This window comes from Apteryx mantelli, chromosome 5, assembly GCF_036417845.1.
Source record: "Apteryx mantelli isolate bAptMan1 chromosome 5, bAptMan1.hap1, whole genome shotgun sequence".
Lineage (NCBI taxonomy): Eukaryota > Metazoa > Chordata > Aves > Apterygiformes > Apterygidae > Apteryx > Apteryx mantelli.
The window spans coordinates 38,498,162-38,522,584 of NC_089982.1; the positions used below are offsets into that span (position 1 = coordinate 38,498,162).

At 41.9% G+C, this 24,423-nt stretch overlaps 1 long non-coding RNA gene across 1 annotated transcript in view; it reads left to right on the forward strand.

Moving 5' to 3' along the window:
* Window positions 1-24,423, forward strand: part of LOC106492114 (uncharacterized) — a 62,564-nt gene that overhangs the window by 28,578 nt on the left and 9,563 nt on the right. Inside the window, exon 2 of the long non-coding RNA XR_010884381.1 lies at window positions 14,123-14,199. This is a non-coding gene — a long non-coding RNA (uncharacterized lncRNA). The remainder of the gene's footprint in view (window positions 1-14,122; window positions 14,200-24,423) is intronic.

Here is a 24,423-nt window from a genome sequence, read left to right on the forward strand (position 1 = left end):
GGTCACAGCCCAAGTATTTTTTTTGTATGGGAACTTAGCCATCCAGGTTTACTAGAAGGAGCATTTCAAGTAGAGCATTTCAAGTATTCCTCCTCAGCATATCTGTTTTTTTCAGGAGAGTGCACTGATTCTTGCTTTGGCATCTCACCAGGCGCTCTTGGCAAAACTGTCAAATGTGTCATTGTAATAGGAGGCCTCTTTGCAATAGTTTCAGCAGTCAAAACTGGCTGGAAAGCGCAGGGTTGAACTTATGAGGACTAGTTGCAGAGTGTTCTCAGCGGAAATCCTTTGACTCTGAAACTTGTTTGCTCTGGCAAACTCCCTGTGCCTGTCTGGACACAATGAGGGTTCAAGACGCTTTGCTTTTGTTTGGTTTTCCTGGAGGGAAGGCTTTGCTTTTCATTCGGCTGAATTTCTGGGTGGTAGAGAGAGAGTGAGCGTGCTTTGGCCTGTGTCGATCTTTTTCTTGTATGAGGGTGATGCTGGTGCTTTTTGGTGATCTTTTGCTTTCTAACTTGGATGTCAGTACCATAGAGGCATGCTCTTCATATGTCTTTGCAATATACAATGAAATAGAGGTTTAATAACATTGCTAGGTACTTGAGGAAAACATGGATTTTTCCCATTCTTTGGCCACAGATAGAGATCAGATGTTCTCACTCTTTAGTTCCTAATAGCCTCTAGTTCTTTTTCTGCCACCACTATATCTTCCTCCATTTTGTGCTGGTCCTCTCTGGATCTCCTACCACAATATTAAATGGCCCTGACCTACCAAAAAGCTTTCAAGCTGTTAGGAAAAGGAAGGAGTCACAAAGTACCATGTGCAGAAAACTGTGAAAACTCCTAAGAAGAATTATCAGAGCCAGAGAAAATGACTGTGAGAGGACAATGCACACAGTCTCCAATATAATGTTTAAAGGTGGCCCTACTTTCAAAAAATGCTTTGAAACAATGCCATGTGAAGAATGAGAAGACATACAAATGGGAATGCAGTTTAGTATCAGGTCTCACCATTTTGTCTCCCTAAATCAGACCTGCCAGATCCTGCATTGTTTCTGTATGTCTAGAGGACATGATGCAAGGAAAACATTTAATCAGTGTGAAGAGCACAATAAAATGCTCTAGGGAAGCTATCACTACCTTTACCAGACAAAGATGTGTTGGAAAACAAATTATCAGTAAGAAGTGTGATTTCAGGAACATGAAAATTGGCTGAAGCCAGGCTATTCTGTGAAGGCTGCAAATGCACAGTTCTTAAACACTGAGAAGAAGCAGAAGGATGTCCTTAGAATTTGAAATTTATTTTCCCCCCAAACCACTTCTAGTGTGTAGAAAATAATTTCAAGAAAACATCAACCTTGAACACTGACTAGCTAGAGCTGGATTCCTGACCATCTGAAATCATCAGTGAATTTTTGATTTTGTTTTATTTCCAACAATGCTCTTCAAAATTCTCAAAAGTCAGACAGCAACATGAAGTAATTATACCCCCCTCCATGTAATAGCTGGTCTGATTTCTAGCAAATTGCACAACTTCCTTTAAGCACACTCCTGTTTCTCTGGGCTGTACTGTGGTTTTATTGGAAATTTGTATGTGAGATCACAGTCCCTTCTGAACTAAGTGGGTGCTCCTGGTATGCTAGCACTTCATCAGAAAATACAGAAATGATAGAAAAGTAGGAGGAGATTAAGAGACATCAGAGAAAAGTGTGAAAGTGCACTATGCACCCAGTAAAACTGACCCAGGGAAAAGTCAACAGCCCTGCTAGTGTAAAGGGGAGTCAATTCATTAAAAGGGATTGCAAGTTGGGTGATATAGTGGCTTTAATCAGGCTTTGAAAGTGCGTTTAACACAGTCCTCCTGACAAAAATGAAACTATAAGAACTATAGGCATGTTTTCAAATAGGTTGTGGTTCACTTAACTATCTTCCCATGAATATGTGCCTGAGATGTGCATTAGGTATCTCCTTGCTGCAGTATTAACTCTATTCTCCTCTAACCATGCTTCTTTCTGCTCAAATCATCATGGGCTGATATCTCCTAGAAGGGCTGAGTTTCCTGGTTTGTGTGTATGGAAGCACAGAGAGAGCTCCAGGTGCTGCAGACTGGGATCCCCCCAGCTGATCAATGGGAGGTGGTCTCATGTGGTCAAGACTTATCTCCAAAGGCATTTCTAATTATTCTAATTAACTGTTATCTCCTAGGGAGATGATGGTAACCTGTGACATGCTCCAGTATCCTGGCTCACTTCAAACTCGGGTAATTGCTGCCTACATTTCTTCCATGTTCTTCCTGCAGTCCCTCTTGGTAGCATACTATTTACTTCAAATATTAAATCAGTGTTTCATGTATTAGAGCAACTGCAGCATTTCACTGTATTTGAAGAGAGAATGATTTCTGTGAGTAAAAAAACCTACCCCAGTAGTCTAAATTTGCAAAGCAAATGAGAGTTACTCATGTGCTTTCCAACAGCAGCCTTTTTGCACAGCATCTTTTATCCAAGAATCTAGGAAAAATCCTATTTTTTAATTTTTTTCCTGAAGTGCTTTGAAACAAAACAGTGTGAAGAATGAGAAGATTCCTAGCTAGGGATGCAATTTAGCATCCGATCTTTTTGTGTCCCCAAGTCAGATCTACTAGATATACTGTTCAGCTCTTCAGTAGTATCAGAGTGATAAGAAAGTAGGTGCCAAATAACTAAGTATCAGAGTCTGGCTGGCCTCTCCTTGGTGTACAGTATCTTGTCTAGGGGAGGTTGTGATGAGTTATGTCTATTCAGCCTTTGAGAGAAAGTAGCGAGTCCCACAGCCTGCCTGCTTTCTTTACAGTCATTTTTCTCATTTGCCTCAGCCTGTCTGAGTGTGTTTGATGGCCTATTAAGTCACCTAAGTGTTTATTCTTACTGTACAAAGTTGCTGGGCGTATTTTAACACGTGGTGGCCCATATAGTATTGAGAGTCTCCTCTGGGCTGTGCTTGGGTCCCGATTGTTGTCTATATGGACATCAAATTTGATCTTGGGAGTGTCTTCAGAGGATGATTTGTAAGGATGTTCCTGATAGAGCCAGTGAATCTTGAAGTCTCCGTCCTTTGCAGGCACAAAGAAGGAGGCAGCTGAACCACAGATCCTGTGCTTGGGGACCAACACGACTGCTCCAGCCTTCTTTTGCTAGGGGTGAAGGGAGTCTGAGACTCACAACCTGTGTACCAACTATTCAAGTAAAATAGCTTCCTTCCTAACTTGGCCTCATAGAAGGCAAATGCATTCTGGTGCCATGGTTCTTCCCTGAAGCAAAATACTTCCAGAGCTCCACTGGACATATGGAGCTCTGCACACCCATTTTTCCATGAATATTGCATTAATCCATATTCCAAGTTATGAATTGCAATCAATCCATTCTTGTGCTAACCAAGCTGCAGCTGCTCCCAGCTGAAAAGCCTTTTGAACTCTGCCAGACAAAATATTCCAAGTCTCATTCCAAGGTGCAGTAATTGTCACTGTGGTTCTTAAGCTTTCATACATATTTAATTTAGAAGACGTATCTAAATGTGCGTTCTGCTGATGCTGAAGCTGGTGCCAATGCTTGCAATAATGTTGTCTGAAGAGTAACGAAAGGCCAAAATTGTTTCAATACATTGTAATATGTTGATTTCAACTTTAGTACAGTTAATCTTTATTTGAAGTAAATCATTCAAAACCAAAAGTGAATTCACTGCATGATAATTTAAATGAAAGCATCAGCTGCAAGGCTTCAGGCTGGATCTGGACTTCCTATAGGTTTGAGGTGTTCAGATCTAGGAGACTGCCTTCCTCTATTTTAAAGATAGAATTGGTTTTCTATCTAAAGATAGAAACCATTTGTAAATGGGCATGAGGATCTGGATCCAAGTTTTTCTGTGGTTCACATGTAGTCCAGTTTTGTCTTGGCTTGTTACAATGAAGGGAGATCCTTGCACTTCAGATGTAGACTTCAGTGCTCTCACAGACTGGAGGGAGTTTAAAGCAGGTTTTTTATTTCAGTCTCTGTTTGTTTGGATTGATTTTTTTTTTCTTCTTAATATTAGTGAATTGTATTTAAACTCTCCAAATTAATTAAAAATAAACATACTGATGACATAATGTGGGAATTTATTCCATTTCAGTGAATGTGGACTACATTATGTTATTCATATTGACTCCTCTTTCATGTAAGCTGGGACAGAAGGACATGATTTATTCCTTTTATGAGCTAAGGAGTCTCATGTTTAGTGCTAAAGGCTGACTACCCAACCTTTCCATTTTTAGGCCACTTCCTGGGATTGTTTGAGCTCTAGTTGTTTAAAATTATTTTGAAAAGAAATTATTAATACCTTATGGTTTGTTTATAGTGAAGTTGTTCAGATTGTACCAGGTTTGAAAACTATTAAGCCTCAGTTATGTTTTGCCAACAGCTTTTACTTCTCAGAAAATGGAACAGTAAAATAGTTTTTGTCTTTTTAATTTAATACAAGTATTTAAAAAGAAGCAATTCTGGAATTTTTAAGGGATCCAAAATCCAATATTCTCTCTCCTCTTCCTCCTTGTCTTTATATCTCTGCATATGTAGAATTTTCAGTATATGTATATATATATAAAACCATCAGATGGATTTAATCCAAAAACTTGCAAAAGAAAAAATGCACCAACCAAACCCTTGTATGGTAGTTTTGCTGTGAACTGTTCTTATCCAGCATTAGCCACTGGAAACCCAGGGAACAAATTCTGGTCTTGAATAGAGATGGATATCTCCCATAGTCATGCAATAGCCCCTCTCCTCCTCAGGCAGAAGAGAAATGGGAGGACAGGGATGGAGGCAGGGACAGAGATGCTGTTAGGCCAATATCCTCATTGCTGGTGGAGGCCCAATGCTCAGGTTGTGAGTGGACTTAAAGGTGCCTTGAGAGTCAGATGAAACCAGGACTCTTAGGTGTATCTTGGGACTGTAAGAGCAGGCCAGATCTGAAACACTTGCTCTGCAAACATCCTGTGATAAAGCTTATGAGCTCTTGTAATTTTCTTGTGAATATCAAAATAGTTTTGGCTGGGTCTAGGATGAAATTTAGCATCCAGAGAGATTACCAGTCTCTTAGAAATTTCAGCCTTGTCTTGGAAAGAGTGGATTTCTTTGGTTGCTGGTTCCTCATCTTTGGGAGAAGAATTGGGGCTGTTGCAGAAAGCAGAGAGCATTCTCCATCCTCCACTAGAAACTGAGAGGACTTCATGGGGAAAGGACTGCTAGTACAAAAGGATAGAGGGGAGGTCTGGGATGGTCCTGCTGCCCATCTCTGCTGTGCCAGGCCTATGGTGGTGGAAAGAGATGGGAAACCTCTCAAAGCTCTGCTTTGAAAAATGATTGAGGAGGACCTCAGCCCTGGGAGAGGGATGTGAGACACTACGAAATATAGGCAATGTGGCATGGTCAGAACCTGTGTGCGACTCCTAGAAAAGGAGCAGAACTGACACCCAGATGGACCTGATAGAAAGGGCTGCAAAGGCGGTGGAACTGATGTGAGAGACAGAGATGATGCAGGAGACTTATAGTTTATCAAAAAATAATTGACAAGGTCATTGCTACCCTGTTTCTGCTCCTAGAATTCCCTTGACTGCTCCTGGGAAGGACAGTCCATTTGATCTGAAACACTGAGACAACAGGCATTTTATATTTAAATGTAAATTGACATTTCTAACCATATACTTGTAATTAAGCCATTGTTTTTATTAGTCACAAGCGATAATTGCATCCAGAAATTCCAAAAGAAAAAGTTATACTGGGCAAACAATATTACACTGACGTTTCAATTATATGAGTAATTTTCTAACACAGATTAGCAATAAACTTCCCTAAAGGGCCTATTAAACAGGAAGCAAGAAAACAGAGATGGGACAGTTGCCAAATGTTAGTGTGTCTAGCACTTGTGTTTCAGATCTTGCCCTCCCTCTTTTTGTCTTTACGTGTGTCAAACAGCAAAATCAAGTGACACCAGTAGACAGCAGACATGCATGGGAAGATTCTCACTTACAGAAATGAGATTCCTAGGGCTTGGATATGGAAAAAAAGAATCACTAGTTTCTGCATTGTCAAAGTCTATCAGGCAAAACTGCTGAAGTTCTCTCAGAAGAATCGAAACAAGAAAATCCCAGCTTTCCAAGAGTTTTGGTCACTGATGAGGAGCATACCTGAAGTGTCTGTGATGGAAGTGATTCTCCTGTGGAAGACTCTGAGATCACAGACAGCAGTACATGGATCAGACTCACTTAATCAGGGGCACCAATGTTCCTCCATACCCAAACCTTTTGAAGTGCTATCAGAGGAAGTAGACAGAAACCAGGAGCTACCTTAGAATTACAATGGAAAAACGTTTGCTACACCTTACAAGTGCCTATTAACCACACTGGCAAACAAGCAAAAGCCCTAGCATACGTGCCCTTATCCTATCATAAAAATGCTTTTATTGGTAATAGCTTATTTCATGTGCTGAGAGGGCTGTGCTGGAAAAAATATACTGCCAAGCATTTCCTAATACATAGTCAGGCTGAACATCAAGTCCCACATCACCCTTTCCCCATGAAACATAGCTCAGTTTGTGGCGTTTTCAGTTGTCCCTCCTGTTTCAGCAGTCTTCTCCACCTCCCCAGGCTGATTGGAGCTGGCTCAGAAAACCCTTGAGAAATAAAGGGACTCCTTGTCCCGGCTGCCTGTGCAGGGGGACGAGAAAGGACAGGTAGGTGTGTGCTCCCCAGGGCAAAGGCAGCACCTTCAGGAGCCATGGTGTCACAGGAGCCCTGGGAAGCTCTTCTTTGTGGTTTTCATGTCTAAGTGTGCTGTTACCTGCCTTTGCTGTTTAGCAAAGATCAGCAACAAAACTCTCCAAGGGTCTGTCCAGCAGTGACCAAGAGAGCCAGGGCGGGATAGCTGCTGGGGCTGGTGTGGGCAGCACTTGCGCTGCTGTGGAAAGGAGGTGTCCTGTCCTCCTGCCCCTCCTCTTCGGCACCTGCCTGCCGAGGTGTCCCCTCTTGCCTGCTCTGGTGCCCTGGCAGGCTGTGGCTAGGGTTAGTCCCTGCACCGTCAGCAGTGCCTTGCTGTTTGCAAACAGGCGTGCCAAGCTAAGCGAAGGGGTACGTTTGTGTGCCGTAATGCAATGAGGATATCTTTGAGCTAATAAGGACACTGGAAGTGGTGCAGCTGACTAGTATGGCACAGACTAATGACTCCTTATTTCTCTCCAGAATGGACTTGTTGAGAATTAGCTTCAGTATCTCTGACAGCAGCCTCCTTTCTGGACATACTCCACAAGGGAGTTTGGAAAACATTGCAGCTGCTCCCTCCCGTGCTGTCCTTGGAGCTCTAGCACTGCTAAATCCAGAGAGAGCTCCAAGACTTCAGCCACTCCAACAGCCACCCAAATGGTCCAAATGACTCCCTCTGTGCATCAGAGACCACTCTGTTTTGATAACGCCTTCCTCTAATGTCAGAGCCAGAGCTGTAATTTTTTTTCACTTTCCCACTAGCAGGAGTATCATCTGCCTGCCCTGCCGCTTCAGCCAAAACTCATCCCTGCAGCGAATGGGCTGGGTCTCTCCTCCCGTTCCTCATAGGGAGCCACCATCAGTGGGAAAGCCTGGCATACCTGTTTGGGTGTGCTCTGCTCAGAGCTGTTAAGGGAGTTACCGTATGGCAGCACTCACAGCTCTCTGTCCTTTGGGAGGGAGAGCAGGGCTGTCTTGCATAGCTGCCGTGGGGTCTGAGCCAGGACACGTGCATGGGGAAGGTGGGTGGTGGGCGCCTCTGGCAGAACAGGTCAAATGTGTGCTTTCCCATGCTGTGTTCTCTCTCCTCCTCCTGTTTCTCTACTTTTTTCTGCAGCCTGGGTCTTTTGCCCTTTGAAGAGTCAGAATTCTGCTAGAAATCAACCTCCATGAGCTCCTGATTTAAATTTGGGCACACACTGATTAACTTCTAGCTCCGCTTCCACTTACCTTTTGGTTCCTCTCAAATTAGCCTCTGATTATCTTAGTTGTAATCACTGTGTGTGATAAAGTAATAATGATTCTTTTTGATAGTACAATGTTTCCTTTCTGACTGTTGTAGCTAATAAATACAGAATGCCAAACTGCTTATAAGAAACAGATTTTTACAAATGCCCTGCATATTTCAGGTACAGATAATAAAGGAAAAAAGTAACTGTTTTTTAGGGGAAAATTTATATCTTGATTAAAAAATACATTTCTACATTTGTGTTCCAAAATAATTTTCTTAAAGGCCCAGGACTTAAAGTCAGTGATTAAGTCTGAAGCCACGGGACTCCAGCTCCTGGCTTAGGTGCCGCTGAACTCTTCAGGTTTCTGCCCCTCTGTGGCACTGGGAGTGAGGTTTCAGCACAGACTGAGGAGAAGCTCTTCCGTCTTAAAAACCCTGAGTTGAGTGGTTTAGCGCCTCTTGATGCCTTGTCCTGTGTCATATCCAGACATGGCATTTTTCCCTGCAGCACTCAATCTGGTAGGTGTTTTTTAGGACGCCTATCACTTTGCACATTCACAGGAGCATTTCAGTTTTCCGAAGGAAATCAAAGCTCACGTATGCCTTGAAGCAGAGTGCTGTAACCACTGGGGGAGTGCAGAGAGGGGAGGGTGATTCACAGCCCCCTTCTGCTGAAGCTGTGCCACCTTGCATAAAATAAATCAAATTGCATTGAAAGGCAGTGGGAGCCGGGGGTCACAAGTGTGCGTGACTTGACACCTAGAGACTTGGGCATTCAGCTAGGAAAACTGGAGTGGGAGTGTGTGGAAAGAGTTTTGGGTTGCAGTCCATGCATTAAGGAGGGCTTATGTACTTTACATTAAGGCATTAATTTACATTTGTTAGGACACCTAAACAAAGCTTAGATTAGAGGCTTGAACCCAGGCCTCTTTCTCTTCCCTGGCCTCAAGCGCTATGGTGGGTGTTTGTGTCTCCTTTCTCTTTCCCAAAGAGTCTTTAACACACTTTTTTAAAAAGTTGCCAACCATTAATTTTCATTTGGTTGTTTTTTGACCTATTCAGCTGTAAGTTTCTGTCTGAAGCAGGAGTCATGCTTGCTGCTTGCACCCCAGGTATACACAGATAATATCAGCAATGTGTTTTAAAAAGAGGGCTTGGGATGTCAAATAATCAAATGAGGACTAACATATAGGCTGTATTCCAGGCTCTTTCTGTGTGTGAAGCGCCTATTCTCTCCTTGGCTTTTCGTAGCCATATGTAAAGAGAGGCTTACAGGGGAAAGTGAAGTTTACATTAATCACAGAATCACAGAATCGCTGAGGTTGGAAGGGACCTCTGGAGATCATCTAGTCCAACCCCCCTGCTCAAGCAGGGTCACCTAGAGCACATTGCACAGGATCATGTCTAGGCGGGTTTTGAATATCTCCAGAGAAGGAGACTCCACCACCTCTCTGGGCAACCTGTTCCAGTGCTCTGTCACCCTCACAGTGAAAAAGTTTTTCCTCATGTTCAGATGGAAGTGTCTGTGTTTCAGTTTGTGCCCGTTGCCTCGCGTCCTGTCGCTGGGCACCACTGAAAAGAGTCTGGTCCCATCCTCTCGACACCCTCCCTTCAGATACTTGTACACGTTGATAAGATCTCCTCTCAGCCTTCTCTTCTCCAAGCTAAACAGGCCAAGCTCTCTCAGCCTTTCCTCATAAGAGAGATGCTCCACTCCCCTAATCATCTTTGTAGCCCTTCGCTGGACTTGCTCCAGTAGTGCCACATCCCTCTTGTACTGGGGAGCCCAGAACTGGACGCAGTACTCCAGATGGGGCCTCACCAGGGCTGAGTAGAGGGGGAGGATCACCTCCCTCGACCTGCTGGCAACACTCTTCCTGATGCACCCCAGGATACCATTGGCCTTCTTGGCCACAAGGGCACATTGCTGCCTCATGCTTAACTTGGTGTCCACCAGCACCCCCAGGTCCTTCTCCATGGAGCTGCTTTCCAGCAGGTCAGCCCCCAACCTGTACTGGTGCATGGGGTTATTCCTCCCTAGGTGCAGGACCCTGTACTTGCCTTGGTTGAACTTCATGAGGTTCCTCTCCGCCCACCTCTCCAGCCTGTCCAGGTCTCTCTGAATGGCAGCACAGCCCTCTGGTGTATCCGCCACTCCTCCCAGTTTTGTATCGTCAGCAAACTTGCTGAGGGTGCACTCTGTCCCTTCATCCAGGTCATTGATGAAGAAGTTGAACAAGACTGGACCCAGGACTGACCCCTGGGGAACACCACTAGCTACAGGCCTCTGACTAGACTCTGCGCCGCTGAGCACAACCCTCTGAACTCTGCCATTCAGCCAGTTCTCAATCTACCTCACTGTCCACTCATCCAGCCCACACTTCCTGAGCTTGTCTATGAGGATGTTATGGGAGACAGTGTTGAAAGCCTTGCTGAAGTCAAAGTAGACAACATCCACTGCTCTCCCCTCATATACCCAGCCAGTCATTCCATCATAGAAGGCTATCAGATTGGTTAGGCATGATTTCCCCTTGGTGAAGCCATGCTGACTACTCCTGATCACCTTCTTGTCCTCCACATGCTTGGAGATGGCCTCCAGGATGAGCTGCTCCATCACCTTTCCAGGGATGCAGGTGAGGCTGACTGGCCTGTAGTTCCCTGGGTCCTCCTTCTTGCCCTTTTTGAAGACTGGGGTGACACTGGCTTTCTTCCAGTCTTCAGGCACCTCTCCTGTTCTCCATGACCTTTTAAAGATGATGGAGAGTGGCTTAGCAATGACATCTACCAGCTTCCTCAGCACTCGTGGGTGCATCCCATCAGGGCCCAAGGATTTGTGGGTGTCAAGTTTGCTTAAATGATCTCTAACCCAATCCTCCTCGACCAAGGGAAAGTCTTCCTTTCTCCAGACTTTCTCTCTTGCCTCCAGGGTCTGGGGTTCCTGAGGGCTGGCCTCAGCAGTAAAGACTGAAGCAAAGAAGGCATTCAGTAACTCTGCCTTCTCTGCATCCTTCGTCACCAGGGCACCCACCCCATTCAGCAAAGAGCCCACATTTTCCCTAGTCTTCCTCTTGCTGCTGATGTATTTGAAGAAGCCCTTCTTGCTGTCCTTGACATCTCTCGCCAGATTTAATTCCAAACGGGCCTTAGCCTTCCTCGTCACATCCCTGCATACTCTGACAGCGTTCCTATATTCCTCCCAGGTGGCCTGTCTGCCTTTCCACTTTCTGTATACTTCCTTCTTCTGGTTGAGTTTTGCCAGGAGCTCCTTGCTCATCCATGCAGGTCTCCTACCTCCTTTGCTTGACTTCCTACTCATAGGGATGCACCGCTCTTGAGCCTGGAGGAGGTGATGTTTGAATACTAACCAGCTCTATTGAACGCCCCTTCCTTCTAGGGCCCTAACTCATGGGATTCCTCCAAGTAGGTCCCTGAAGAGGCCAAAGTTTGCTCTCCTGAAGTCCAGGGTTGCGATCCTACTTAGTGCCCTAATGTTTGTCAAGTGTTGCATGATATACAACAGTGTATCTTATTGCTATAATAACACTAAAGTATTACTGGAACTCTTAAATCAATTATCCTGGTCAGCTACTGTAATTAGTAAATGTGATCACACAAAAACTTTTTCTTAAGCAAGTCCTGTGTATTTGTCATTGGATTTTTGCTTCCCTTACTACAAGGAGCTGTGAAGGCTAGGGCAAAAGAGTCATCGTAGGCAAACATTTTCTTATTAACAGAAAATATTCATGCAAACCTTTGAAAGAGCATGCGGGGATGGAAGCTGTTTTTGTTAGTTATGGTCTCAGTGGCATAAATATACAAAGCCAAATAAGCAAAAGAGGCCTGGAGCATTTGGGTCTTTATTATGTAATAACCAATGTAATTAATGTACATCACTATTTTGGTAGTATTTTCTTGGATTTCTCCCCCTAGCCCCATGAATATTTTTTAAACCAATGGGTGTATTTGTATCTTGTTTAATAGCCTCAGCTTCACAATTAGTGGTGGAATGTCCAATTGAAGTACAGTCACTGCTACTTTAATGTTACAGAATTAATGGTTAGAAAGGATTTGTTCCTGAACACTTTCCAAAGTAGAAGAATGAATACTTCTGATATCTTTTATTCTAACCAAGAGAAAATTTTTCCAGCTTAGCATCTAGACAGAAAAATGAACAGCCTAATTAAACCAAGATTTCTCAAAAGTGGGGAAAGCATTTCTCACTTTCTTTAGCACACTGTGATATCAAACTTGTAGGCTTTATTTAAAGCATTTAAGAAAGAAACAACTGTTATAATAAATGTATTATTAGTTCTACACTAATGTAACTAATTAGGTCCTCAGTTCAATGTGAAAAAATGAATAAAGCATTGCAGTGTGCAGATTTGTATTACTCAGTCTTTTTCTGCTTTTGAGCAAATTTGTTCTGTGTGCCAAAGGCAAGAACATTAATTGAATACAGGACTTGTTTATAAATCTAGCACAGCTTACAGTTTGACGGGTGCCGCTGCTGTTCATTCTCACCTTTCTGCTGTCCATAATTAACCTTCTGTAGTTTGAAATTCTCCATGAAATGAAGGATGGGCTCTGGTTTCAGCTGGTCTGGTCTGGCCTAAATTAAAGCTGCCGAAATCCTACTGTATCGAGAAGTCCTTATCTGGCCATTCAGACAACGAGAGAATAAGCCAAGTGACTCATAAATTCGCTGTTCTAGTTAAATAACTTTGTGGGCAAGAGAAGGATATGAGACTTGTTGTGACTTTTGGTAGATTATTAAGTTATGCCTCTGCTTACAGCAAATTTTGTATAAGCTCTACTGCTCCCTAACCAAGACATGTAATGTACCACAGAAGAGATGACTGGCTGCCAGATACAGTTAATGTGTACTAGCACATGAAGAACAAAGATGGGCTTCGCATATGAATTTGTCCCCCCTCCTTAAATGTGGGACTAATCAAATATTCTTTGGAATCAATGGGACTCTTTCCGTTAGCCTCACTAGGGAGAGCTCGATATTGATCTACAGAGTAAGAGCAGTGAGCCTTGCACAGAGCTCCCCTCCGAGCCACATGCTCCCAATGCTTGTCTTGTGCTGGTTCTGGTACTTGTTGGGCCTCTCTGTGAGCTGATTTAACTCACTAAAACGGCAGGAAAAAGGCAAAGCAAGAGAAAAAAAAAAGGGGGCAAAAAATCTTGTATTGCTTTCTGCTTTCTAGTGAGCCCTTACAGTGTGTGGAAAGAGCTGAAGGCCACCAGGGCAGCCCAAGAGACGGGTGGCCAGGGGCAGGAGTGGCGGAAGTTGGGGAGAGGAGAGCAGGACTGCTCCCCTTTGGTCAGCGAGCTGTTAGACTGCCTCAGCCGCATGTGAAACCACAGCTGAATTCCCTATGTCAATGTCTTTATTTTGGTTATCGTTTGAAGGAGTCTCCTTATATCCAGTTTCCAATCAAAACATCATGTACTCCCTAAAATCTTAACTCGAATATGAACATGTTGCACTACAGGGACTTAAGTCTACCAGTCATATAACATAGATGAATGCCTTTGAAAAACAAATCCTTAATCAAAGTTACACTCCATTTATTTTTTAGATTTTCATTTTCCATTTAAGCAGCTGTTTCATTGCTATGAGAAGCTTTAAGAGCTATTCATGTTTTTTTTCTTGTGGCTCTTTTAAAACTGAACTTCCCTTCTTATTAATGTCCTGGCAGTGGATATTCTCACTTATCTGCCCTGTGCTTATTGGTTTGGTCCAAGATTACCTGTGAAGGGTTTTATTTTCCTCATGCAAAAGTTTATGCACTATTATTATAACTATTTGAATGTTTTCATTGTAAAGCACTGTTTCTTTCTCACTATATTGTTGTAGTTGAATATTAAGTTAACTTAAGGCAAAAGAATTCTTGTTATGCCTTTGTCAGCTTGAAGTTAATTCAATATTAACTTGAAAAAATAACATGAAGGTAAAATGAAATAATAGATGCAGCTATATTGCAACTCTTACTCAGCCACTGAAAGAAAGTAAAAGAAGGTGCAAAATGCAGACAGGTCATGAGGAGAAGTAAGGAAAGCTACATATTCTGAGGAGATGCAGTGTGTATACTGGCAATCCATTTATTTCTACTCAGGTGATGTCTTTGATCAAGAGACTGAAGAGGTGACTTTCCTGCTCTTTCTCCTGTAAACACTTAATCAAAGACTCCAGGTAAGAATATCACTCCTGTAAATTACCTCTAACACTCACTAACTTTTTTCTGTGAGGTACCCTTTCTGTTTGAGTAGATATTTCTTATTCTAATGAGTCACCATTTCAAATAAAAGCAAACCCCTAGAATTATCAGATGAGTATTTTGAAGCTTGGTAAGAAAAATGTTGTTTTCATTTCAGCGTGGCCTTCTTTCAAAACAAAAAAATACTTGAGAAAAAGCTAGGCTATTCCAACACTTCACCTCCTGAAAATGTCAATGACAGTTTGTTCTGAAATGATTATTGAAACATGTTCAAATCATGTTGTTGAAATGTTTTGTTTAAAAAAAGTCATAACCACTTTTGATAAAAGATCATTTCAAAGCATGACTTCACAAATACACCATCCTCAAACCTCAGAAAACAAGCAAGAACTTGACATTCCAATTTTTTCCCAGTAAAGCTTTTTAAATAAATTAACCATCATTACTTATCAGCTCATTAGTCTGTTCAACAAGGCAGGAGAAGGATTTTCTCTGGAAAGAGGTTCACCTCAACTATTTCTCTAGATTCTCTAATTGCCTCTCAATATCGTTTGTTTTTGAGTGCAACTGCGTCCACTTCTGCTCTTCCTGAGTGTTGGATGCTCCCAGGAAACTCACAGATGCCACGTGCTCTCAGGCTTCAAGGTCCGCATGGCTAAAGTTCCTTGTTTGCTTCATGCTTCTTCCAGCAAGCCAAATATATTCATCTGAAGTAATTTTATATACTGCTATGCATGTTTTTTACACAAAATTATATTAGGTTCCCATGACAAATCACTATGGAAGCGCATTTTTTCTGTCTTTTTCCTTTTGTATGTTTTCCTTCTACCTTTCTGCCCTGTCTAGTGATGTTTTCTACAGGTTGTCTAAAAATTATAACTTAAAAAATGATTCACTCCCATCCTTCATGAGTTGAAACCTGCTGGCTGCACAGCCACATTCAGGAAAATATCAGTGCATCTCTTCAGACAGAGACATTAGGGCCTATGTAGCGCTAAGTAATGTAGAAGTTTAATGTATTCTGAAAAACTATGAAGAAAGTAAGCAGGCATTCATATGGCAAGACAGAACAAAGCTTTCTTGTAAAGAAAATGGTAATGTATGTTTAGGCACTTCCAAGGCATTGTACAGGTCGCTATTACATCATAGATGATTTAGATTTTGTGTTCTGTATCATTTTGTTTTTATGGCTTAGGAAAGCAAGTTAAACCTGGATAAATGCTGTGTGCACTTTAACTGTATGCATTTAGATTCTATTAGCTTAATGGCTGCTTTCTTGTCCGTCATTTGTCATCATTATTATGTGTCTGTTAACAAGAACCCGTTTTAGCAGAATCACACAAGGGACTGCCTGATGTTTAACTACCAGATTTGTGAGAAGGAAAGGATGGAACACAGAGGAATAATTTTAAGAAGTGGGGAATAAACAGATGTTTTTAAATTTAATTCCTAGCTGTCATCATCCTAATTAGCAATGGGTCTACTTTATGTCTTGGTTCAGAGAGTGTGAGTAGTGCTGCTTCTTGTCTGTCATGGTAATTAATGTCTTTGTTAGATAATAACCCAGTAACCTATATATAGCATCCTATAGTAAATCTATAGAATACATTGTCATAAAACAATTATGAGACTTATACCCAAATTGCATCAGTGGTGATATTCTCTGTTTGGATTGCTAAAAAGTCAGACTGATGACATCTTAGGGGTGTCTGCTGATCCAGAAAATTCAAGGGACTAGATAGAGACAATAGCTCTAGGAATATACATTACATTTAATAATAGTCCTTTCACTTTTATTCTCATTTTGAACTGTTGTCCTCATCATGGCTTCTCTTCACACTCCACAAGAAAGCAAAGATGGAGGGGTAATAAAATCATAGCTAAGTGAAGCATATTCATCATGTAATATCTCTGATCCTTTTCTGGAACTGGTAAGAGAAATGGGGTATATCCCACTGAATCCAAAACATGGCTATGCTGTATTACATGCACAAAGGCTTATGAAAGACAGGTCTTAAAGCAAATCAGTAAATTCATATTAATTTTAGTGGGCTTTTCACCAGCTCTGAGCCGAAGCCTGTGGCTTTGAGGTATTTGATATCTCCATTTTTATTTCGCTTTTAAACAATTCCAAGACTCCCAGCATTTATTTCTTATATTACAACACCCTTTCTCAGAAGTATTTTCTTCTGCCATGTAAGCTAGAAGATGACTGAAGTTTCAGAAGCAGATGAAAGAAACCATTACCTGCTGTCTTTCTTCTAAAGCAGATATTTCCTCAGTTACCCTTGGCTTGAGGAAACATTTGGCTGTGGTATACAGTGTTTGTGGAGTAGGGCGACTGTAATTTGTGTGACAGCTGACACTACACTACTGTGCAATACCTTAATTTTTCGCTTTTTCATTAAATGCATCAATATAGAGTTAAAAAAATAATCAGAGCACATTGCAAGATCTTATAGCTAATTCTCTGACAGACAAGACAGGATACTTTATACCAAAGAGCTGCACCTGAGCAGGCTTTTATGGTATAGGTTTCTTTTTGGGAAATATAGCACTGAACAGCGTTGCTGGATTGTTACAGTAAGCAGAATTGAAGAATTATCATTTAGAAGGATCACCAACAAATTCTTCTCTTTCAGCATGACCTACAGGTTATGGTGATTTAAGGTTCTTGTGGGACTTTCCCATCCAGACACTGAATATAATTCCATGTCATATTAATGAAATTCAGTGTTCATAGCGATATGTGGTTAGAGTTGCAGAATTAATACTATTTAAGATTTTGTTTTTTGCATACAAATAGTGGTAATACTCAGCTCATATACATTTCACAGTACTTTATTACAGTTGGCATCAATACCTTCCATTTTCAAAAATTACAGAGAAATTTGGTGATGGAGGTCACAAAGTAGGAGAATCACATTTTAATTCAGCTGACTCCTAATGTAGTAATCACCGTAGAGAACTGTTTCTCATTGGGTTTAAGAAATGTATATGAACCTTACATTTTTCCTCAGTGTGGGATAATTGCTAAAGTTTCTCTGTGTGGGTGAATATGATGTACATAAAAGGGAGCAAGTTTGGATTCATAACAAGAATCTGTACTGTTTTTGTTTGCATATACATAGATTTTTGTGTCCATGCTGCAATGTTACTGATATGTGTTCATATGCAATGTGACAGTAACTTTTCCTCAGAAAATACGCTGTATGTCTTTCTGCACAATCTTTCTTAAACTTTGGCACATGTAGTTTCATAAAACTGTGCCTGGGCGATAAGACTGGGGGTGAAGAGTTTGGTCTGGTTTTGGTCATATACCTGCTGGAGTCTGGAGCTGGTGGTAGTGGTGGAACAGCACTCTTTTGGGAGCAGAACTGGGTTTGTTGTGATTTTTTTCCTGTGAATCGTGGGCATGCCAGTTGTGAGGGATGTATCTCTGGTAGAAGGAAAAGAAGATAGGCCCTGACAGTTGTCCTTTTTATTCCCTTGTTTGGAAATAGGAGTTGTGTGTGTAGATGTGGGTAGCTTAGCTGGTACATACTCCAGTGCAGAGCAGATTCTTAGAAAGGTACATTAGCACAACATCAGCTCCTGAAGTTAGCCACTGCTAGCTCGAAGATCATGTTTTATCTGAAATTATTCAGCATAACTGAGTTGGCAGTCTGGACCCACATTTTTTAAGACCAATAACATTTGGTCTATCTTTGCAAATGATTTTGAAAAAACTAACACACTTTAAACTCTAACACTGAAAGATATTTGCTTCTTATTTTTACTTTGATCTTTGCTTCTTTCAATCCTTGTGGCTTAAGCTCACTGTCATTCTTCATAGGACTGAGGCAGTGTGGTTTGTCCGTGTGGTTTGTAGTAAGTGAAGGGAGCTAATGTGCTTCACTTTTCTTTTACCTATTATTTAACCAATTCTATTAAATAAATTATTTGTAATTTTAAATTCAACAGTGAGGCATATATAGAATCCTATTCTTTGTGGAGCAATTCAGCAAATTCATCACTTGCCACCTCACCTAATGTTACAATGTCTTCTTTTGCCAATGAGTCTATAATATGAATGCTGCAGGTTTCCTAGTCTGCAGCACACAGTTTCAGAAGGAGGGAATACTAAAAAGTTCAGAAAGCCTTCCATATTCAGTATCAAAGAATGGAAGTAGCCAACATGAGTCATGGGCTGTATTGACTGACTCCAAAGTATGAAGTTTTCACTAGTACAAAGTTTGACTAGTATGTTATTTTTCTGTGAATTAAGTAAATGATTATATAACTGCCAGCCACCTCTCTAAACTTTCACTATGCATGTTTTGGACTTTTTATATTTGTAATTTTTATGCTAAACTCCCCTGTAAAGTCTTGGACTCAGAAGAACAATAATAATAATAATAATAATAATAATAATAATAATAATAATATCTTAGCATGTAAGAAACTAGCATATTTACTTGACATACCTCAGAATCTACAAGTATCACAAGGAATCCATGCACAAAGAGTAAGTACAGAGTGAAATTGCAGTGTCTTTTAAGCCAGAGTAGAAAGCAGGAGATTCTCAAGAACTTTACTGGGACTCAGATTTCATGTACTGTGAGTTCCCTATGAGCCAGAGGATGATCTCTCAGTCTAAGGACAAAACAGTGCATAGCCGCCTTTTCTGCTGCTGCTCTTTTGTTGCAACATAAACTCATCCCTAAATATTAGCATTCTTTCCTCATTCTGCTCAGTGCTGTTGCTAATAACTATTCATGGAACAAAACCAACAAGCTGAATCTTCTACTTGACGGCTGGTGGCCTTAAAATGGAAGATATATTAGCAAGCTGATGATATCATTGCCTTTGTGCTGATGAGTGTAGCTAGCCACACATTTTTATAGCTTGGTAGGGAACAGTTTAAAAACTGTTTTGGCAGATCTTTGGGTGCCATTATGAACTTATTTAACTCCTTTTCCTGTTTCCAGACCATTTAGTTTTAATTCTTTCATGTGATTTTTTTTTTCCAATCAGGATGTATATAGAATCAGAAGCAACTGACAGAATAATCTTGCAAAAATGAGAATAGGATACAAAAATCTATAATCTTCTGTTCATATATTTTCATTTTTATTATGGTAATGAAATGCTTAATAATGTACTCTTAAGTTGGTGAAATATATCTTGAGATGGTAGAATTAGTGCATGTTTTCGAAAACTCCAAGGGCAGTGAAAGGATGCATAGTTTTATAATTAGGTAGCAAATTGGCAATATCACCTGCATACTAAGTGAAGCTAAAATAACATAACTAAAAAGATAATATGGGATAAAGTATGGGGGTAAATAAAATGGTTTCGGACAGGTGAAGAAATGCTTTATATCTAAAATATAGGTATAGTTCAAATAACATTATTCTGACTCATACTCACAGAAGTGTGGAAAGTGAGAGTTAAGGCTGCCTCTCTGTACTTGATATGCCCTGATGCCTTTCCAACAAATACTTTATTATGTGAGTTCTCCCAGGATTCTGGAACATGAGCAGCATTTTGGACCTCTGTAGGGGCTTGACAGTGAAATTTTTCCCTTAGACCATTGAGCACAGAGAACAGACCAGAGAAGTGAAAAAGAGAAAATCTTTAGTTCCATTTTCAGGCTATTACAGGCAAATAAACCTCCTGTGCAGCTTGCCCCCTCCCCTCACATATGAAAACATGGCTAAAATATTTTGTTTAAAAATATGGACTGTGATTACAGTTTGGGCAGAAGATACTCATTTTATGTCCCCAGAAAATGTTTTAATGGCAGAGAAAGTTGCTTCCATCTTTTCTGCATAGGTAGTTAGGCAAACTTGCCTGCAAAGTGCTGTTCTTTCTGACTCAGATCTAAAGCTTTCTTCTAAAGCTGGTAAAATAGGAGGACAAACATAAGTCTTCTGGCTGGGACCCTGATGCTCAGCTATTGTGACAAAATTCTGGGAAAAATTTTGGCTTCCTTCTGCTGTGGAACAAAAGTATCATTCAGAGCCTTGAGAACTGCTGTAAAATAAAATGTCTGGTGAATGCTTTAGATGCTGACAGGATTGGAAGATGAGGACTTTCGTGTCAGTATTTTCACATTCCTCATTATCACGGATATCTGAGCTTTTTGCATGTCCTAATGAACTAGTTTTACAGCTGCTGGTTTTACAAATGGCAACATGAAAGCAAAAAAAATGTGTTGCAGAGCTGGGAGTTGATTCCTCTCCATCCAAGTCCTCATCCAGTGCAACCTACCAGGGAGCTCTCTTCTGATGGCTACAGATATTCTACATATAGCCATAGTCCAAAATGTTTACTGATTTGTCTAGCATTTCTTTTAGGTTGTCCTTTTGTCCCTGCATGCTTTATGCCTTCAGTTGGATCAAAAGCGAATGGTATACGACAGTCTCCTGACATTATTGGCTGTTGCCTGGAGATCAAAATAAATATCTCTCTGGTTTAGCTGTTAGTTGTACTCCAAAACCAAATTATTTGAGCTTTTTTTTTTCTTTTTTCATCTTCTTAGCTTGAAACACAAGATCTTTATAGTTACCACCAATAGCTCCCAAGACTTGCGGAAAATTAGCAAGGTTATAAAATACTGTGTGCGTGTGGTTTGCTGTTGCAGCTGCACATTAAAGGAAAAGTAATATACTCACTTGTCCTTCTTAGAAAAGCATCTATAAATTAGCACTCCTTGAAAAGTTCCTGATGCCTAGCACAACTTTTATATATTATAGCCAAAATGTGAGCACTCCATTTTTAACACTACAGTCAATTTAAACTGTCTTGCAAAGATCTGATGGGTCTCAGTTTCAAATCTTTTCCTTTATAATATATTCTGACTGTGTCTCTTTCTTTGAAGGGCCTGAGAAATGGGATGCATAAGAGGCATAGAGTCCACACAGTGACTCAGTGTCTGATTGCAGTGCTTGATTTCTACTCCAAGCTGAGGAATTTCAGAGCTGCCTTGTCTTTTGGGGAATAGAAGGAGTAAAAAATGCCACTTAATGGGCAAAAGATGGAGCGGGTAGCTCAGGCTACACTATCTCAAAGAGTATTATAGACTTGCCCTGCACATTCAGGTGTTGGAGCCTTTCCTCCTCCTTACACCCTTTTGTTATCTTCTGCCATAGCCCCAGGATGGGTATTTCCTGCACACTCTGAACTGCCATTTTGGTGGATCCCCGAATCAAGTGCTCAGCATTTTTCCTTCATCCTCCCACAAATGGCCATCTCCTGCGTAATGACAGAAAGCTAGTGCCCAGGTCCTCACTGCTGATCCCTTTGATCACATAAATGGTTTGACTCAGTTCAGTGGCAGTCAGCTCCTGGGAAAGGACCATGAAAGTGAATATGTGGTGTGGGAGCACATATGTCTCTTATGCTATACACTGGGTCGGGGCTACTCAAATGGTTCCCATCCAGATGATGAGTCGCTTTTGCCCAGACCTTGTTAAATCCCTAAGAATGCCATCTCTTGCATATCTCCATTTCTCACCTTATTAGCAGGGCAGAGTGCTGCTGTATGTCCCTGCTGTGGAGAGGGAAGTAGTCCCTTTACAGCCTAGATAGCTTCAGCAGGTAAAATTAGCCCCTTTGCAGACCCTGAGAAAGCTACTCAGCTAACTTTGGCAAAATGTACTGAGGAGTCCTGCATAGGAGGCCACACAGAAAAAGCCAGAAACACTCTGCTCAGGAGGAGAGATCATCTGTGGGCCTGTCCCGCCAGCTGTGCCACTGAGCGGGCTCTGCGGCGAGACTCCTGTCTGAGCCCTGCCACCGCAAGAGTTGTGCCCAAGAGCTCCCACGATGCCAGGTCCCCTTTGGGCAAGCGTCAAAACCACCACAGCAGGAGTGCACCTGTCATCCTGCGCACACTGGGTGCTGCGTGCCCACGCCAGCCCCATCTGAGAAAGTCTCTACGGCTGCCCCACGTGCTGCAGGGACCAAAGACTGTCATGCCTTAGGCAGCTCAAGCGTTGTCTCTTTCAGGGCACATTGTATGCGTTTGCTGGCGGTGGGAGGACTCAGCCTTACAGTGCAGGGGCCTGCTAATATGTATTTTTCCATCTGTTCGCAGCACTGGAACAACTATTTATCCATCACCCTTCAAGGTGAGTTTTTTTCCTACATATTCTGCAGGCTAAGGGCATACCTCAAAAATGTAGCGCATTACACCTTCTTGCAGCATCAAGAATGAGGATGAGAAACTTAAAACAAGTGAGAAGGATTTGTGTTGACTTTATTGCCAAGGAGTTTTTCTTAAACTCTTTCCTTCCGTAATATTTGAGTCATAATAATATTGACTCTATTAAATCTTTAATTTTCTTACTTTTTATGTATCAACACTAGGACAAAGCAGTTTGGTCCCCAGAGATGCACATGAATGAACTGAGCAAGGCAGAGATGTCAGCATTGCTGTTGTCCTTCCCTGCCCTATTCTCTGCCTTTGTTAATCTGCATGTGCAAATTAAACTGAAATTAAGTTCTTAATTTATCACTGTGTTGTGGTGACAGCAGGCATGATCAGAATGCTTTGCAAACACGTAGCACCACATTAACATCAGAAACAGATTCTTCCCCAGAGAGAGGAGAAGATTTTAAAGAATGCGGAAAGATACCACAGGGCTTTAATCCCTCCTGGTATACAAAAAACAACTGACTGTTGTTGAAACACTGGGCGGGGGGCGGCGGTTCCAGTAATCTGCAGAACATATGTATGCTGCAGCTTCTCCAGTGTCCAGACTGAAGATGAGAAGCTGGAAATAAACAACCATAGGGAAAGAAACAAAAACCCCATGGTAAAAGAGAAAAGGTTTTCTACAGCAATAACTCAATCTGATTGCCTGGGGCTGTGACCTGCTCCAAGATCCAGACCTCTGGATGCAGTCTGTCCTGGCTGCAGCCTCTGTCCATGGCACTGACTGTTTGTGCAGGGCCCCAAGCTGCTCCTTGGCCCATTTGTGGGATAGAGCAGCTATCCTGAGGTCTGTGAGGGCCATCTGAGCAGACGCCCTGAGGTAGTAAAGCACTTAAACATGTGCTTAAGGGATTTGCTGAACTGGATGCCTTGCTCTGGGCTGGCTCCCTCTGCAAGTCTCCTGGCTCACTGGTAAAGTTTGGCTCCACCAGTGCTTTATGCTTCAGGATGCTTTGGCCTGGGAAAGCTGTGTGGGCCTCCTCCACAGCACCCTGACATGAGGAATGTATGCTAGCATTGCCTCAAAAGGTAGGACTTTTCTGCATGGTTTTGCAGGCAGCCCTGGGCTTGCTGCCTCCATGTTCAGGGCCAGTGGATGGGAGCAAGTTGCAGGTGGGAAGCCATGGAGCGTGGGGCTGCACTTGGGTGAACCCATCCTGTCGTGCGTTAGCAAGAGTACAGCGCTGTGGCTTTGTCAATGTGCAGGTGGAGAGAGCTTCCCTCTGCCTGCCAAATACCATGCAAACAGCTTGGGGCAGTGTAATTCAGGGGTGCTGGTGTGGGAGAGGATGCAAGGAGACTGCCCATCCCACCAGCTGTGCTCCAGCACTGCCACCCGCCATCCATTGCAACCTCCTGCCACAGAAGATCTTTTACAGGGCTGTGTTTTCTTTTGTCAGCAATGGCAAAGCAAATGGAAAAAGACTTCATTGTAGTGGTTGAATTTTAAAAACATTTCTGCCTTAATGTTATTATGGTTGAGTGAATTGTCTTTCCCATGAGAGAGCAGGAAGAAGGTTTGAAAGCCGTCGTAAATATGAGCTTTAAAGGTTGCCGGCTGGCAGAAGACACATTTAAACTCCTAAATTTTCAATCTTCAAAAGCACTTAGGTGATTTAGGAGCCTACATCTAAGTGCTTTGGTAGAAATAGTGTGTAGGGCTCCTAAGTCACTTCTCTTTTCTAAATAAGGCTTACTCCCTCAAACAGTTAGGATCTTTTCAAAATGTTGCCCTCACTGCTGTATTCAACTTCAAATTACAAAATCTTCAGAAATGTTTTGATTCCCACAGAGGCTGGGTAGGACACGTTTATTTATTCAATCCTGCTTTGCTTCATCAAAGAGACCCCAACTGGGAAAAGTCAAAGGGCACCATTCGTCATGCTTTGCCCAACCCGAGATGCACTCCTGTGTGCAGTAGCAGTGCTCTGCAGGGAAATACATGCTTCACTTCCCTAACCCAGTATGTGGTGGAGTGCACTGATAGATGCACGGG